We start from the raw sequence: 18,274 nt of genomic DNA, 5'->3' as shown, positions 1-18,274 counted from the left end.
TTCGTTAACAGTCTTGGTAAGCTTAACAGTGTTAATCAGGATTATCAGAATTAATATACATAATAAAATTAACACACTTAATGTAGTTACTGTTTCATAACAGAGTTAAATCAAAATTAATAGAGTTATCATTTATAATGAGCTTAACATACATAACCTGGTTAACCTAACCCAGTTAACATATTAACATAATTGACATGTTCATCAGCGTTAATAAACTTAACAGGTTTACTAAACTAACAGTGTTACATGCTAAACAGAACTACGGTGCCAGACATCACAGGTGACGAAAACAATTGCTTGGCGAAATCCCTGTCTGGCGAAATCCCTCATGCGACGAAAACAACCGGGACGAAAACACCTGTTTTCGTCGGCTTCAGGTGTGATGAACACACTAGGTGTTTTCGTCTAGTGTTGTGTTTTCGTTGGTCCCTGTGATTTCGTCGACTGGTTATCGTCTTCATTAATGGTTAACCAACCCAGCAATCTTAATCGATTATCATTGTTTCGCCCTTACTATTAACCATATAGTTGTTAATCAATTATGACAATCACCAGTACTACTAATCATTATAACAGAAGCATTATAACCAGTACTACTAATCACCAGTACTACTAATCATTATAACAGAAGCATATATAATATCTAACATGAACCCTAGTTTACATACACATCCAATCGATTAACATAACCATCACGTAAGCGGACATTTTCAGTATACTAGCATGCCCTCGGACTATGATCCCATCAATATCATTCAGGATTAAACATTCAATCATCAATCCTAGAACCCAAATCGATATCATGTTCCGCATATAGTTATGTAACCAAATAAATCAAGTATATAGAAATTAAGAACTAAGCAACCAAGCGTATAAATCACTAACCGGAACTATGAATGATCAAACAAAGGAAGTCGGGCTTCGAAGGAGAGGGGACAGCCGTCGGGTTCAAAGCAAAACGAGAGAGAGGAGGAGATGTGATTAGGGTTTCTGTCAGTTATTGATTTCGTGCACACGCTAAAAACAATTCCTGATCTGATCGATACTGGGCCGAAGCCCAACTGTTTTCGCCGACTAGCTCCTGGACGAAAACACTAAAGTGTTTTCGCCAGGTAGTGTTTTCGTGGAGGGGGTGTTTTCGGCTAAGGATAGGGGTTTTCGGCAAGGACTCCCACATTTGATTAATTATAAAACATAAATTAACACCACCACATTATAAACATACACAAATAATGCACACCAAGTATATATAAAACACACTGCAAATAGGTACAAGATTAAATCAAATAGAGACCTTGAAAACTCGGGTTGTCACATTATCCCCAACTTGAAAGAAATTTCGTCCCGAAATTTAGCACGTGGTTACTGAGGAAGCTAGTTGTGTTGCGTTGTTTCCTGGTTTTCCTGGGATGTCACATCATCCCCCCGTTGATTTGGAATTTCGTCCCGAAATTCCGCAGTAGATTCAGCCTCAGTAGTGGTTGCACTGTTTCCGAACAACTGGGGATACTTGAGTTTCATTTGGTCTTCTCGTTCCCAGGTGAACTCTGGGCCACGACGAGAGTTCCAACGAACTCGAACAAGAGGTATTCTGGTGTGTTTGAGGACCTTAACATCTCGGTCCGTGATTTCAACAGGTTCCTCGACGAATCGCAACTGATCGTCGATAGTGAGCTCCTTCAAAGGAACTATGAGGGTCTCATCTGACAGACACTTCTTCAGATTTGACCCGTGGAAGACGTTGTGAACTCCACCAAGTTCTACTGGCAGGTTCAGTTTGTAGGCCACCTTTCCTATTTTCTCTATGATTTCGAACGGTCCGACATATCGCCGGATTGAGCTTGCCTCGTTTGCCAAGACGAACTACACCCTTCCAAGGTGAGACTTTGAGTAGCACTCGATCCCCAACCTGGAACTCGAGTGGTTTCCTGCGCTTATCAGCGTAGCTTTTCTGACGGTCACGAGCTGCCGCCATACGTTGTCGTATCTGAGCAATTCTTTCCGTTGCGTCTACTACAAGTTCTGGACCCGTGATCTGACTATCACCCACCTCTGCCCAACAAAGAGGTGATCAGCATTTACGCCCGTACAATGCCTCAAATGGAGCGGCTTGAATGTTGGTGTGGTAACTGTTATTATACGAAAAACTCCACCAAAGGGAGGTGTTTTTCCCAGCTGTTGCCGAAGTCGATTACACATGCACGCAGCATGTCTTCTAGAGTTTGAATAGTGCGCTCAGACTGCCCATCCGTCTGAGGGTGATAAGCTGTGCTCATGTCTAATCGTGAGCCAAAAGATTTGTGCATTGCTTGCCACAGTTCCGAAGTAAAACGTGCATCGCGATCGGAAATAATAGAGGTTGGCACCCCGTGCCTTGAAACAACTTCCTTAAGCTAAACATCTGCTAAAGTAGAGAACTTGTCTGTTTCCTTGATAGCCAAGAAGTGTGCAGACTTAGTGAGTCGATCCACGATCACCCAAATAGTATCGTTTCCACGTTGAGATCTAGGCAGGCCAGTAACAAAATCCATGGAAATTTCCTCCCATTTCCATTGCGGTATCTTTGGTTGCTGAAGTAGGCCCGATGGTTTCTGGTATTCGGTCTTGACTCTCGCACAAGTCAAACATTTGCTAATGTAAGTTGCTATGTGGGCCTTCATGCTAGGCCACCAGTATGTAGTCTTTAAGTTGTGGTACATCTTATCCGAACTAGGATGTACCGAGTAACGAGACTTATGTGCTTCGTCCATCACAAGCTCGCGTAAGTTGCCATAGAGTGGGACCCAAATGCGTCCTGTTACATAGTAGGCGCCGTCTTCCTTTTGTTCTAACCGCTGCTTTGAGCCGCGTAAGGCTTCAGCCCTGACGTTTTCTGGTTTCAATGCTTCTACCTGATCATCTCGTATCTGTGCAGGAAGACTAGACTGGATGGTAAGTTGCAATGCTCGCACACGCCTAGGTGCAGTATCTTTTCGACTGAGGGCGTCGGCCACAACATTGGCCTTTCATGGATGGTACTTGATGGCACACTCGTAGTCATTCAATAACTCGACCCATCGACGTTGTTGCATGTTCAATTCCTTTTGCTTGAAGATTTGCTCGAGACTCCTGTGATCGGTGTAGATAGTGCACTTGGTACCGTACAGGTAATGTCTCCATAACTTAAGCGCGAAAATAACGGCTCCCAGCTCCAAGTCGTGTGTAGTGTAATTTCTTTCATGAACTTTAAGTTGACGTGACGCATAAGCAATGACCTTGTCACGTTGCATCAACACACATCCAAGACCCTGAATGGATGCATCGCAATAGACCACAAAATCGTCTGTACCCTCTGGCAATGAGAGAATAGGTGCGCTGCAGAGCCTATCCTTTAAGTGCTGAAACGCTGATTCCTGAGCATTACCCCAACGATAGGTGACCCCTTTCAGAGTTAGTAGAGTAAGTGGCTGCGCAATCTTCGAGAAGTCTTTGATGAACCTTCCGTAGTAGCCCGCCAAACCCAAGAACTGGCGGATTTCTGTTGGTGTACGTGGTACAGGCCAGTTCTTAATCGAGTCTACCTTGGATGGATCAACATGAATCCCATCCTTGTTTACCACGTGGCCTAGAAAGTGGACTTCACGAAGCCAAAAGTCACATTTTGAAAACTTGGCATACAGCTGTTCTGTTCGAAGGAGTTTCAAAATAAGTCGTAGATGCTGCTCGTGTTCTTCCTGACTCTTAGAGTAGATCAGGATGTCGTCGATAAAAACTATAACGAACTTATCCAGGTAAGGCTTGCACACTCTGTTCATAAGATCCATGAAAACTGCAGGCGCGTTTGTCAGCCCGAATGGCATGACCAGAAACTCGTAGTGGCCGTAGCGAGTTCTGAATGCTGTTTTGGAGACGTCCTCGTCCTAGACTATCAGTTGATAGTAGCCTAACCTCAGATCAATCTTTAAATAGTAGCTCGATCCTTGCAGCTGATCGAGCAAGTCATCAATACGTGGAAGAGGATAGCGATTCTTCACGGTCACCTTGTTTAGTTCCCGGTAATCTATGCACACACGGAAGGTACCGTCTTTCTTCTTCACAAATAACACTGGAGCTCCCCAAGGCGAAGAGCTAGGACGAATAAAACCTTTATCCAAAAGTTCTTGCAATTTTTTGGACAGTTCTTCCAGTTCGGTTGGAGCTAAGCGATACGGTGCACAACCTATTGGTGCTGCTCCAGGAGCTAGCTCGATTTGGAACTCGACCTGGCGATGAGGCGGTAGCCCAGGTAAATCTTCAGGAAACACTTGAGGAAAGTCGCGTACTACTGGAATATCCTCTAATCTCTTCTCTTTCATTGATGCGTCAGTAACAAGTGCTAAAATAGCGGTGTGACCCTTTCGCAAACACTTCTGGGCCTTAAGGAAGGAGATGATGCCCACAACAGCACCACTCTTGTTGCCTTGAATCACGAGAGGTTCTTTACCAGAACGGGGAATACGAACAATCTCCTCTTTGCATAGGATCTCTGCTTGCTGTTGGGACAACCAATCCATCCCAATGACGATGTCAAAACTACCCAAGGCTATAGGAATGAGATTGATGGAGAAAGTCTGACCAGCTAAAACGATGTTACAACCCTTGACTATGTGTGTGGCCTCTAAACTTTTACCGTTAGCTAACTCTACGACATGTTTGGTGTTCAAAAGTGTTGGTGTGCGCTTGAGCATTTGACTAACTTTCAGAGACATATAACTGGTATCCGCACCCGAATCAAATAAAACAGTAACATAAAAGTCATCGAGAAGGAACTTACCCATCACCACATTAGGATCATTCCTTGCTTCACCCTGCCCCAACACGAACGCTCGACCCCTGGCACCATTGTTTCTATCATTGTTTCCCCCGTTGTTGTTCCCATTGCCCTGATTATTGTTGTTGTTGTTGTTGTTCGGATTTTGATTTAACTGGGGGCAGTCCCGCTTGAAGTGGCCTTCAACCCCACACTAAAAGCATCCCCTGTTACCTCGCTGTTGCCGCTGCTGGTTCTGTGGAGCGAGTGGTTGTTGTTGTTGGTTCTGATTCGCAGGCCGTGAGCTCCTGCAATCCTTAGCTTCATGACCCATCTTGAGACATCTCTGACAACGACCCTTGTTGCACTGACCGTTGTGGTGCCTGTTGCATGTGTTGCACTTCGGGAGGTTTCCTCGATATCCACCCTGCCTTTGACTACCAGAGGATTGCTGACCAGGGCTCTGATAGTCATCAATCTTTCGCTGCTGTGCCTGGGACTGAACTGCAGTCGAACCCTTGCTGGAGGCTCCATCCCATTTTCGCTTGTTATCACTGGGAGGAGCAGAAGTAGTAGTAGTAGTAGTAGTAGCACCGATACGCTTAGGCAGCCTGTTCTGTTCCACTGCCTGGTCTATGAGACGATGAGCAAGACGAGTAACATCCTGGATGGTAGCAAGGTTAGCCGAAGTCACATGGATTTGAATTTCTGGTACAAGACCCCTGAGATACAGCTCGATACGCTTGATGGGAGGATCCACCATAGTTGGACACAAGATGGCCAGCTCGTTTGACCTTTTCGTATACGCCTCTATTTCTGACCCTGTCATCTTCAGGTTAAAGAACTCCACTTCCAACTTGTGGATGTCATCACGACTACAGTATTCCCGCTTGATCAGTTCCTTAAAGTCGTTCCATGGGGTGGCATTGGCAGCTACCAGCCCCAACATTTTCACTTGTGCGTTCCACCAAGTCAATGCAACGCCTTCGAGAGTACCAGTGGCGTACTTAACCCTACGAGCCTCAGGGCATTCACACATTTCGAAGACTGACTCGAGCTTCTCGAACTAGTGGAGGAGTCCAACTGCCCCTTCAGTGCTACTGAAAGTACTAGGACGATAGTCCATGAAAGTCTTGAAGCACAGGTGGTTGAGTGTGTTGACCTATTGTGTATAAGAACAGGACAAGGTTAAACACAAGAGTTGGTTTAGGAGTGTAGGATCTAAGGATCCTAGAGTGAGTTACGACTACAGGGTATACCTCCTGCTTGTGTGGCTGCAAGTGCCGCAGCAACTTGTTGGTTAATAAGAGCCGTCAGCTAGGCTTGTGTCATGTTAACGCGTCCACTCATGATCTTCACAAGTAAGAGAACACAAGTGAGAAGTGCGTCGTATCAATACGCAAGTGTGGAATGACAGAAGAGTGTGAGCAAATAGGGTTTTCAAATAGTAGTTGCTACGTTATCTAAGCATACCATGAGCAATGTAGTATGTATCTAACAAGTAGGTAATGTAAACATGAATAGTATCACCTATCGTGTTGAGTCTTGCACGTGGAGCGAAGCGTCGTTGTGGATCGTTGAGCACTGTACAGGTTATAGTCTGATTTTAATAAAAACCTTTTTCCTTTATTAAAACCAAGTTCACTATAACCAATGGCTCTGATACCAATCTGTCACACCCCCAAAATCCACACGCGAAGTACCACTGCCTGGAGGCGTGACTGACCAGGATCAAGCCACCAATCATATTGAACATAACAAGTAATAAGTAAAATTCAACCACACAATATGAAAGGTGTTTCAAATCAAAAACATAGTTAAGTGTTTAGCGGAAGCATAATTATAAAACCCAATGTAAGTATTAAGTACGAAATAAAGTAATGTTTTTAGCATGGCACACACTGCCATGTCCCACAACGACCGCGCCTCCCTGTGCAAGCTCCATGAGTACCTAACGACCTGCAAGGCATGTAACAACGAGTCAACTGTAACATCTGTCAAAATGGATTCCCGAAATCCGACCCGTTTTGAAATTCGAATCCTAAACTTGAACCAACGTAGACTTTTCGCGAATTAAATAACCGTCGAAAAGATTTTTATATGGTTATTATTTGTGTAATTAATTACTTATTTGTCAAAATAAAAATATTAATTCAATATAGTAAGAAATTAATTAGTTTAATTAACTTAAAGGTTATTTAGATAACCTAGTTAGTTATAGGAAATCAAAATAAACCAAGTTAAGTTAGCCTTTTAGTTAACTCTTAAATTGAGGGTCTACTAGTGTAAATAATTGAAAGTATAATAAGGAAATCTAACCCTAACTTCTGTTATAGCATCAGCCGCATACCAAGCTCATAAACCCCTTTCAAAATCTAAACAAACCTTAACCAGCCGCATATAACCAGATGCTCATCATCTCTTCCATGGAGAAACCTATCTCGCAAAAACACCAGACAAAGAACCTTAACTCCATCACCTTGAGTTCACCCCAAACTCACCCACTCTCTTCCTCCGATCCTCGAGTCCGGCGACCCCTTCGGTCGTCGTGATTCTCCGATGAACCCCCCTTTCTGTGATGTATATATACCCCCCTCTCGTCGACTTCACCTCTTTGGTTACCGGAGCAAAGCTAGTGACTCCGGCCATACCCCAAACTCCCTCTGTTTTGCGGCACACCGCAACAGCGACGGTGGAGGTGGCGGCGGCACAAGGCGGTGGTGACCAACGACGACAGTGATCGCTGGGCCATGGCGGCGACGGTCTGGTCTGGCTCCGACGACGGTAACGGGCGGCGGTGGTGGTTGTCATTTTGTAGTCGAAGTTTAGTCGGAACTTACGTCGCCATGTTCGGTATAAATTTCTGCCCCTCATCAATTTTACTGTAAACTACTATCCATTTTTTTTAAATCACCTAATCCATACTTGAAATATGGAAATCTTGATAACAAAAGGGTTGCTGTTCGTATGATTCTTTATGTAAGAAGATGATGTCTCCTTTATTCAAATGAGATGTAACCAAAACACACTCCTTTCTATGTTTATAATTATTCAATTTAAAACCGAGGGAATGATAGTTATCACAATATGCTTATTGTGAAGATGATGATCAGTGCTTAAAAGAAATAATAATAATAATAATATATGGAGATTTGAATATTAAAAATTGAATTCTTTGGCACATGGGAACACTGTTTTAGTTTTTATAATAAAATATACATTATAACCTATAATCTTTTAAATTACTAAAATAGTTTACATTGAAAAAAATATGCTTATTTAAATTCCCATTTTGGAACATATATGGAAAGTACGGTGTCACACCCCGAAATATCAGAGCTGGCGTGACTGGACTGGTATCTTCATTGCACAGCGGAAGCAGTTAAGATAAGACTTCTAGAAAAGCGAACGCCCACTAAGTACTCAACTCCATATGGTTCTCCTATTCCAACCGTGCCATAACTTTGAAAATGCAACCTGAGAAAGAACATGCGAAAAAGTCAACATAAAGTTGAGCGAGTTTATAGTTTGTTTTGAAAAGATTTAAAATAAATCTTTTTGATAACTGGTTTTAAAGTTTTTGAGAAAATATAGTAAAATTATTTTCTTGGCATGATATATGAAAAGCTGTGAGTCTAGCCCACGAGAGTCTTTGTAAACAGGACCAACTCGTCCTCTTACTTGTACATAAGTTGAAAACATCATCAAAGTTTGTAAATACATGTATTATGAGTTTGCGTCAAATGAATATTAAAACATTTGAAAGTTATAGTGTTGTAAGTTGGTATGTAAAGCGTCTATGAACATGTTGATCATTAATGTTTCGCGAGGACATTAATATATGCGACGACATAGGAGGTACTCAACCCGCGTAGGCAATTTTTAGTGTCGAATCACCTCGACTGGGACACAACAGCACTCTAAGTGGTCACCCATGGACCGTGAGTGGGGCTCGCCCGTACCCATTAGATCTAACCTTTGTTCCTTGGTCCTCAAAAGGATTAATGGCACCTCAGTTACAGCCTATGCTCACATGATCTAAGAGTTCATTCCATAACTTAATCATACCTAAGTTTGACATGTATTTTCCCCCGAAAGTTGTAACCCGAAACGTTGAAAGAAAAGGGGGACATGATCTCGCTGAGTTGTCTCGTTTTTCGTACGCAGGCCAACCCAGTTCCGTTGTTGTAACTAGGACATTCTCGTCACTAGTCATGAAAATCATGCATGTTTGCGAAAATACACGTTTGTTTTGTAAAACCGGTATGTTTAGTATAAACCTTTCGAGTTCGTTGAAATTCATTTGCAACATGGTTTATAGAGGATGTGTTTTCGTTCATCGAAATAGTGTTTTCTTTTGCAAAAACTTGCATGTCTTTCCACCCCGAAAACATTTATAAAAATGTAAAAACAGTAAAAAGTGGGGTTTATGAACTCACCTTGACAATCCTGTGCAAAGCTAGCTAAAAGTGATTCTGTGATGTCATTCCAAGAATGTGAACTCGCTAGCGTGCAACTAAAGCATTCCTAATCAAGGAATAAAAGTTTTCTAATTAATCAACGTAGTTAAACTACGTGTCCGAGCTCTACCGAGTCGCTAACAAAACGACTCTACGAGGGAAGGTGTAGATGATTAATGGTACGTATACGAAACGTCGTATATGATACAGTAACATACTGTTGTAGTTTTCGTAGGATGGACATAAATAAATATATATATATACATATATATATATACTCGAAGATGGTTGAAACGGATATAAACAAATATACTATGGTTACCAAAGCACTCGAAAGTATTCGAGTCGTCGACGCTTGAAATATACATAACAACTATATTTAGTTCACAAAGGCGTTTAAAGTTGACGTGTGAAATAAATATTTGAATTCGCGATGTATGAATAAATATAAACTATTATATTTATTTTATAAAGACGCTCGGATTATCGGATGTTCGAAATAATCATAACTAATTATATTTGTTTTTTTGAAAGAAAATTCCGCGTCTTTGTTATTTGGGAGTTATTACATATGATATTTATTTCGTAAAAAGGTTTCCAAGTTTTAAACGTTTGAAATAAGTATATATATAATTTTGTTTATTTTATAAGAGTTTTCGAGTTTTTGTCGGTCGAGATAAATATAATAACTAATTATATTTATTTTATAAAAGTGTGCTAGTTACAACGTGTTTCGCAAATCGTCGCCCAATTAAATATATCTTTATATTTATTTAATAATAAAACTCGAATTCCTTTAAGTGTCATCTTGAAGATAGAAATACGTGTCGTGTTTCGGATTTTTATGAAAATCGGGCAGAGTTTCCTCTGTTTTTGGAATAACCCGACATCTAAAGTGTCGATATAAATTCAAAATTCAACATTTATTCAATCAACTCACGCAATATATATATATATATATAACTTTTCATCAAATACGCCAAAATAAAGTGTAAAAAGTTGCTAAAGGTATCGGTCGAGCTCGGTCACGTTATGAGTTAAAACTAAATAACGTAAATAATAATCGTGTCCTAAATCTTTACCATCTCCTCGTGTCAAAACACTAACTGAGTTGACCGAGTCAACTGGGTTAACCGAGTTGACTCGCTGAGTTGACCGGGTCTGACCCGGGTTGACCGCTTTGACCTGTTGACCGCGACTGACCCGAACTGTGAACCGAGCCGTTGACCTCTGTTGACCCGAACACCGGGTTGACTGCTGTTTTGACTGGACTTGACCAAACACAAGCTGAGTTGACTCGGTCGTGACCCAAGTTGAACCGAGACACGAGTGAAAATCTGACCCGAAATAGAAACCTAAATGTTGACCGACAACTGGCTTGCACCGGATCTGAGTTAAAACTCGAACCAAATCAGAACCACTTGAACCGAGACCAAAACTTGAACAGAAACCGAGTCTACGTAGGACCTGCACAAAAATAAACACATCCGTTTGTGCGAACCCATCTATCCGGCGTCTGATCCGAGCCCGAAACAACCAAAGAAAGAGAAAAAAAAAACTTCAAACAAAAAGAAATCTTGAACGTGTTTACCACTTCACTGCCGCCGCCGCCGCTGTTGTGGCTCCGACGGTGCCGCCGTCAGCCACCCCATCACCTCATCATCAACTACATCTTGTCGCCATCTTCAACATCATCGTCGTCATTGAAGGAATACGGCCGGAGTCGGTCCGACCTGGACATCGAGTGAGAGAGAACGAGAGGGGGTGGTGGTTGTATGTGGCCGCAGAACAGGCGGCGACCACCGCTGCCGTCTTTGTTGTTCGACGAAGAGACGAGGGGAGGGGTTTAGGTGTGAGTGTGTGGGTTTGAGGTGCGACCGCCGGAGTATGGCGCCGGCAGCCGGCTCGTCGCCGGTCATCAGAGAGTGAACAAAGGAGGGGGGTGGCGGCTGCATATGTCTGGCTAGGGTTTCTTGCAAAATGAAGAGAATGAGTTTAAGGAACCTTTTTATACTTAGGTTCTAAATTTGGGTTGGGCCCAGGGCCCATTAGAGTGTTACCAATTTTTTTGAGAGGCCCGATCACATCTCCAAAGCCCGTTTCTGCACCCGAACATCGTATAAGGTCATAAAATAATTTTCCAGGGTCGAATTCACTTTAAATCACGTCGTGAGTCTTTAATATGCGCGTATGCTCGTCCGTCGCGTTAAATCGCGTAAAATGTTTCTAGTGTCGTTTCTAATCCGTTTTTCGATCCGTTTCAACTACGGGTAATAAAATTGAAAAACGAAGCTAAATATATCATAATATATTAATGTCGAGGTGAAAATTCGAGTCAGGTGCTTCGTTTTCTCGTTGAATGTCGACGCGTTACTGTTTCCGCGTTTTTCGTTCACGTTTGCGCTTTGTCTCGTTCGAAAGGATAATATTTTCGCAAAATCACATCGTATGTATAAGTTATACGTATAAACTTCATATTTGTCAGCGTGGTCAGTAGTTTGTACAGCATCAGTTCGTTATCGTTTATCCCTTAGCATATTTCCAAGAAATCATCATACGCGCACTGTAACGTCAGATAAACGTTCCTAGGCATTCCAGAAGCCTAATTAAGTTAATTCGTGCCTTAAACACTATTAATTATCGCCTTAAACGTTGGTTAATCGCATAATTAGAGGCCGTTAATCACCGGTTGTCACATTCTCCCCCTGTTGCAGAAATTTCGTCCTCGAAATTTAGTGTATGTTATCTCCTCAAAGTTGTGTCGTTCCTAGGTAAGTCCGAATAATACCAAAGTGAATGACCGCCTAATCGAATCAAAACTGATTCAGATTTTGTGAGTGTAAAGACATTTTGCATCGGTAGGAACCCAACGGTTCAACTGAGTTTGTTCTAGAAATCGATGTCAAGTGAACGAGATGTTGTGATACTATCACCAATGTGACTAGCTTTACCAGATTCAACAGAAGAGGAAATTCAACCAATGGAATTCCAAATGAACGTTCACAAACTGCGATCAATTTTTGAAACAACAGAATATAATACCAACGGAATCTAGCGTTGGTTGTTGTATAAGTGAAACTCGAATTCAACAAACTCAAATAAGTAGAATCGTAAAAATGATTTATCAACTCTTGAACCATTAAATGAATAAAATCAACGTGTTGCAAGGATTCACCGAAATGAAATACAACCGAACCTGGTGTATCATCGTCTTAATACATAATTGCATTAAGACTATTTAAATGATGAGTCAAACGAAAAGCATATATAGTTTCGCATGAACGACTGATCGTGATTAACCCAAACTACAAGTTAATACCGACACCACAAGGTGTCGTAATGAGTGAAATAACTCAGTAATAACGATGATCAAGAAAGTATCACCGTGTTTTGCATGAAGCGCTCGATCACGATTAGCCCAAGCTACGAGTTTATATTGACACCACAAGGTGTCGTAGTGAATGAAACAATTCATTAATAGCGGTGATCAACAAGTACCACTGTGTTTGAAATCGAATGAAAGGTTTAACGAAGTAATTACGAATATTTGCTCCAAACAAATCACATAGGATTTTCAATTGATAATGAAACAAATAAATAATGTTTTCGAGCGAAGATGAAAAACAATGAATATCACGAAATGTTCGCTCGATGGTGAAAGAACCGTTAAGAGGCACACCGAAATATGACATGAACTTGTGTACCATTGTCTTAACACACAATTGTATTAAGACTGATTTAACATGATAAATCAACAAAACAGATTTAATATCAATAAACAAATAAATAAATAATTAAATCCGTACATCAGGTGAGCAACGAGAGTAGCGCAAGCTTCAAACTTGTGAAAAACGCCACCACAAGGTAATCGTGATCAAAGAAACGATTTAATGAAGACGAAGACCAGACAAGCATGTTATGGTTCAAAGCAAATGAAGTGCTTGTTGGGATTATTTCGAATATGATGGCCTCAATCCATCATATGGAATCTTAAATCGAATATATATTACGAGCAAGTTCAATCAATTGAACTTGGTTGAAACATAATCCAATAATGAATTCATGTATCAATGAGAAAGTTTAGACATGGTTACAGCAGACAAACCATGTATGTAACTTGAAAAGAAAATGAGTTTTCAAAGAATTCCGTTGACTCGATACCAAGGAGTCAACACTTTGCAATAATACGGGTCATCTAGAACACAATGCAAAGATTTAGTATAGCGAAATAATATATGAGATGTTGACAAAACAACCATTCGAAGTGAAACCACATGCGTAGCAAACAATGCATGTATAGCGTACGAATTTGTCAAGAAATAAGCAACGAGTGTTCGCTATCATGAAAGAAAATTTTTGTGGTGCAACGATCATTAAGGGGGAGTAGAAATGCAAAAATCTACTCACTATATGTAAGAAGTCGAAATTTCAACAAAAGAAATTTAAGGACTTTACGTGGAAGTTCACGTGATGATTGGTTGTTAGGTGACATTTCCAATGAATGTCGAACATAGTGTAATCGCCTTAATGAAATAGGGGGGTGCGAAGATGTGTGACTTCTTTTGCAGCGCCAACAATTGTGAGTCTCTTTAGACTAAGTATCGACTGTTGTGAAATCTTGCTTCAATATACCTCAGCGTGACTCGTGTCATTTGCAGGATCACGTGGCAAAGTACTGCATTTCGGTTGTTGTTGTTCTCCCGCTGACGGAATTAGCATCATTATTGTCGTGACCGTTTGTGTTTTCCCCAAGGCCTTGCCTCGAAAGTCATGTGTGATATACTTCAACGTCCGCTAATGTACAGTTAAAGTTTCATGTGTACTCGCGCACTAGTGTTTCGTTCCATGTAGATTACCTGCTCAGGTAGTTAAAATAGCATAGACATCATAGATAATAGCGTGTGCCCGAGTTAATACTCGCGGCTCCTACGTGGGGACCTTTAATGAATTTCGACATAAGTTTCTCATCAAGAGTTTTTCAAAGGTCTTATATGCGTGTTATCAAAACCCTCCAGGTTTTTCTTATTGGTGTGTAACCGTTTTGTGTATCGTGTATCAAACGCAACTCTTGTGCATGTTTAAAATCAAAACAGTTGACTCATAGTATTCGGCAACGGTTGGAACCCATATTCGAGTCTTAGGCGTTCTGTATGTATTCAAAGTCTTAAAAATTCTAAGTCCCCAGAGGATAATGAGGTTAAAGCCTAGGTATCTCTACAGAAACCTAATTCGCTGAAACCTATAGCTCTGATACCAATCTGTCACACCCCGAAATATCAGAGCTGGCGTGACTGGACTGGTATCTTCATTGCACAGCGGAAGCAGTTAAGATAAGACTTCTAGAAAAGCGAACGCCCACTAAGTACTCGACTCCATATGGTTCTCCTATTCCAACCGTGCCATAACTTTGAAAATGCAACCTGAGAAAGAACATGCGAAAAAGTCAACATAAAGTTGAGCGAGTTCATAGTTTGTTTTGAAAAGATTTAAAATAAATCTTTTTGATAACCGGTTTTAAAGTTTTTGAGAAAATATAGTAAAATTATTTTCTTGGCATGATATATGAAAAGCTGTGAGTCTAGCCCACGAGAGTCTTTGTAAACAGGACCAACTCGTCCTCTTACTTGTACATAAGTTGAAAACATCATCAAAGTTTGTAAATACATGTATTATGAGTTTGCGTCAAATGAATATTAAAACATTTGAAAGTTATAGTGTTGTAAGTTGGTATGTAAAGCGTCTATGAACATGTTGATCATTAATGTTTCGCGAGGACATTAATATATGCGACGACATAGGAGGTACTCAACCCGCGTAGGCAATTTTTAGTGTCGAATCACCTCGACTGGGACACAACAGCACTCTAAGTGGTCACCCATGGACCGTGAGTGGGGCTCGCCCGTACCCATTAGATCTAACCTTTGTTCCTTGGTCCTCAAAAGGATTAATGGCACCTCAGTTACAGCCTATGCTCACATGATCTAAGAGTTCATTCCATAACTTAATCATACCTAAGTTTGACATGTATTTTCCCCCGAAAGTTGTAACCCGAAACGTTGAAAGAAAAGGGGGACATGATCTCGCTGAGTTGTCTCGTTTTTCATACGCAGGCCAACCTAGTTCCGTTGTTGTAACTAGGACATTCTCGTCACTAGTCATGAAAATCATGCATGTTTGCGAAAATACGCGTTTGTTTTGTAAAACCGGTATGTTTAGTATAAACCTTTCGAGTTCGTTGAAATTCATTTGCAACATGGTTTATAAGGATGTGTTTTCGTTCATCGAAATAGTGTTTTCTTTTGCAAAAACTTGCATGTCTTTCCACCCCGAAAACATTTATAAAAATGTAAAAACAGTAAAAAGTGGGGTTTATGAACTCACCTTGACAATCCTGTGCAAAGCTAGCTAAAAGTGATTCTGTGATGTCATTTCAAGAATGTGAACTCGCTAGCGTGCAACTAAAGCATTCCTAATCAAGGAATAAAAGTTTTCTAATTAATCAACGTAGTTAAACTACGTGTCCGAGCTCTACCGAGTCGCTAACAAAACGACTCTACGAGGGAAGGTGTAGATGATTAATGGTACGTATACGAAACGTCGTATATGATACAGTAACATACTGTTGTAGTTTTCGTAGGATGGACATAAATAAATATATATATACATATATATATATATATACTCGAAGATGGTTGAAACGGATATAAACAAATATACTATGGTTACCAAAGCACTCGAAAGTATTCGAGTCGTCGACGCTTGAAATATACATAACAACTATATTTAGTTCACAAAGGCGTTTAAAGTTGACGTGTGAAATAAATATTTGAATTCGCGATGTATGAATAAATATAAACTATTATATTTATTTTATAAAGACGCTCGGATTATCGGATGTTCGAAATAATCATAACTAATTATATTTGTTTTTTTGAAAGAAAATTCCGCGTCTTTGTTATTTGGGAGTTATTACATATGATATTTATTTCGTAAAAAGGTTTCCAAGTTTTAAACGTTTGAAATAAGTATATATATAATTTTGTTTATTTTATAAGAGTTTTCGAGTTTTTGTCGGTCGAGATAAATATAATAACTAATTATATTTATTTTATAAAAGTGTGCTAGTTTCAACGTGTTTCGCAAATCGTCGCCCAATTAAATATATCTTTATATTTATTTAATAATAAAACTTGAATTCCTTTAAGTGTCATCTTGAAGATAGAAATACGTGTCGTGTTTCGGATTTTTATGAAAATCGGGCAGAGTTTCCTCTGTTTTTGGAATAACCCGACATCTAAAGTGTCGATATAAATTCAAAATTCAACATTTATTCAATCAACTCACGCAATATATATATATAAATTTTCATCAAATACGCCAAAATAAAGTGTAAAAAGTTGCTAAAGGTATCGGTCGAGCTCGGTCACGTTATGAGTTAAAACTAAATAACGTAAATAATAATCATGTCCTAAATCTTTACCATCTCCTCGTGTCAAAACACTAACTGAGTTGACCGAGTCAACTGGGTTAACCGAGTTGACTCGCTGAGTTGACCGGGTCTGACCCGGGTTGACCGCTTTGACCTGTTGACCGCGACTGACCCGAACTGTGAACCGAGCCGTTGACCTCTGTTGACCCGAACACCGGGTTGACTGCTGTTTTGACTGGACTTGACCAAACACAAGCTGAGTTGACTCGGTCGTGACCCAAGTTGAACCGAGACACGAGTGAAAATCTGACCCGAAATAGAAACCTAAATGTTGACCGACAACTGGCTTGCACCGGATCTGAGTTAAAACTCGAACCAAATCAGAACCACTTGAACCGAGACCAAAACTTGAACAGAAACCGAGTCTACGTAGGACCTGCACAAAAATAAACACATCCGTTTGTGCGAACCCATCTATCCGGCGTCTGATCCGAGCCCGAAACAACCAAAGAAAGAGAAAAAAAAAGAAATCTTGAACGTGTTTACCACTTCACTGCCGCCGCCGCCGCTGTTGTGGCTCCGACGGTGCCGCCGTCAGCCACCCCATCACCTCATCATCAACTACATCTTGTCGCCATCTTCAACATCATCGTCGTCATTGAAGGAATACGGCCGGAGTCGGTCCGACCTGGACATCGAGTGAGAGAGAACGAGAGGGGGTGGTGGTTGTATGTGGCCGCAGAACAGGCGGCGACCACCGCTGCCGTCTTTGTTGTTCGACGAAGAGACGAGGGGAGGGGTTTAGGTGTGAGTGTGTGGGTTTGAGGTGCGACCGCCGGAGTATGGCGCCGGCAGCCGGCTCGTCGCCGGTCATCAGAGAGTGAACGAAGGAGGGGGGGTGGCGGCTGCATATGTCTGGCTAGGGTTTCTTGCAAAATGAAGAGAATGAGTTTAAGGAACCTTTTTATACTTAGGTTCTAAATTTGGGTTGGGCCCAGGGCCCATTAGAGTGTTACCAATTTTTTTGAGAGGCCCGATCACATCTCTGAAGCCCGTTTCTGCACCCGAACATCGTATAAGGTCATAAAATAATTTTCCAGGGTCGAATTCACTTTAAATCACGTCGTGAGTCTTTAATATGCTCGTATGCTCGTCCGTCGCGTTAAATCGCGTAAAATGTTTCTAGTGTCGTTTCTAATCCGTTTTTCGATCCGTTTCAACTACGGGTAATAAAATTGAAAAACGAAGCTAAATATATCATAATATATTAATGTCGAGGTGAAAATTCGAGTCAGGTGCTTCGTTTTCTCGTTGAATGTCGACGCGTTACTGTTTCCGCGTTTTTCGTTCACGTTTGCGCTTTGTCTCGTTCGAAAGGATAATATTTTCGCAAAATCACATCGTATGTATAAGTTATATGTATAAACTTCGTATTTGTCAGCGTGGTCAGTAATTTGTACAGCATCAGTTCGTTATCGTTTATCGCTTAGCATATTTCCAAGAAATCATCATACGCGCAGTGTAACGTCAGATAAACGTTCCTAGGCATTCCAGAAGCCTAATTAAGTTAATTCGTGCCTTAAACACTATTAATTATCGCCTTAAACGTTGGTT

General features: G+C 40.9%; 2 long non-coding RNA genes across 2 annotated transcripts; both read right to left on the bottom strand.

The window, feature by feature from the left end:
- Positions 1-9,244: 9,244 nt before the first annotated feature.
- LOC118483932 lies at positions 9,245-11,022 on the bottom strand. Its single transcript, XR_004872427.1, has 3 exons — positions 10,823-11,022; positions 10,314-10,698; positions 9,245-9,298 (listed from the first exon to the last, which is right to left on the bottom strand). It is a non-coding gene; the product is annotated as an uncharacterized LOC118483932 (long non-coding RNA).
- Positions 11,023-15,663: 4,641 nt separating this feature from the next.
- LOC118483931 lies at positions 15,664-17,406 on the bottom strand. Its single transcript, XR_004872426.1, has 3 exons — positions 17,207-17,406; positions 16,712-17,096; positions 15,664-15,700 (listed from the first exon to the last, which is right to left on the bottom strand). It is a non-coding gene; the product is annotated as an uncharacterized LOC118483931 (long non-coding RNA).
- Positions 17,407-18,274: the final 868 nt, after the last annotated feature.

Source organism: Helianthus annuus, chromosome 11 (genome assembly GCF_002127325.2).
Source record: "Helianthus annuus cultivar XRQ/B chromosome 11, HanXRQr2.0-SUNRISE, whole genome shotgun sequence".
NCBI classification, from domain to species: Eukaryota; Viridiplantae; Streptophyta; class Magnoliopsida; order Asterales; family Asteraceae; genus Helianthus; species Helianthus annuus.
This window is presented reverse-complemented; position numbering and strand designations above follow the sequence as displayed.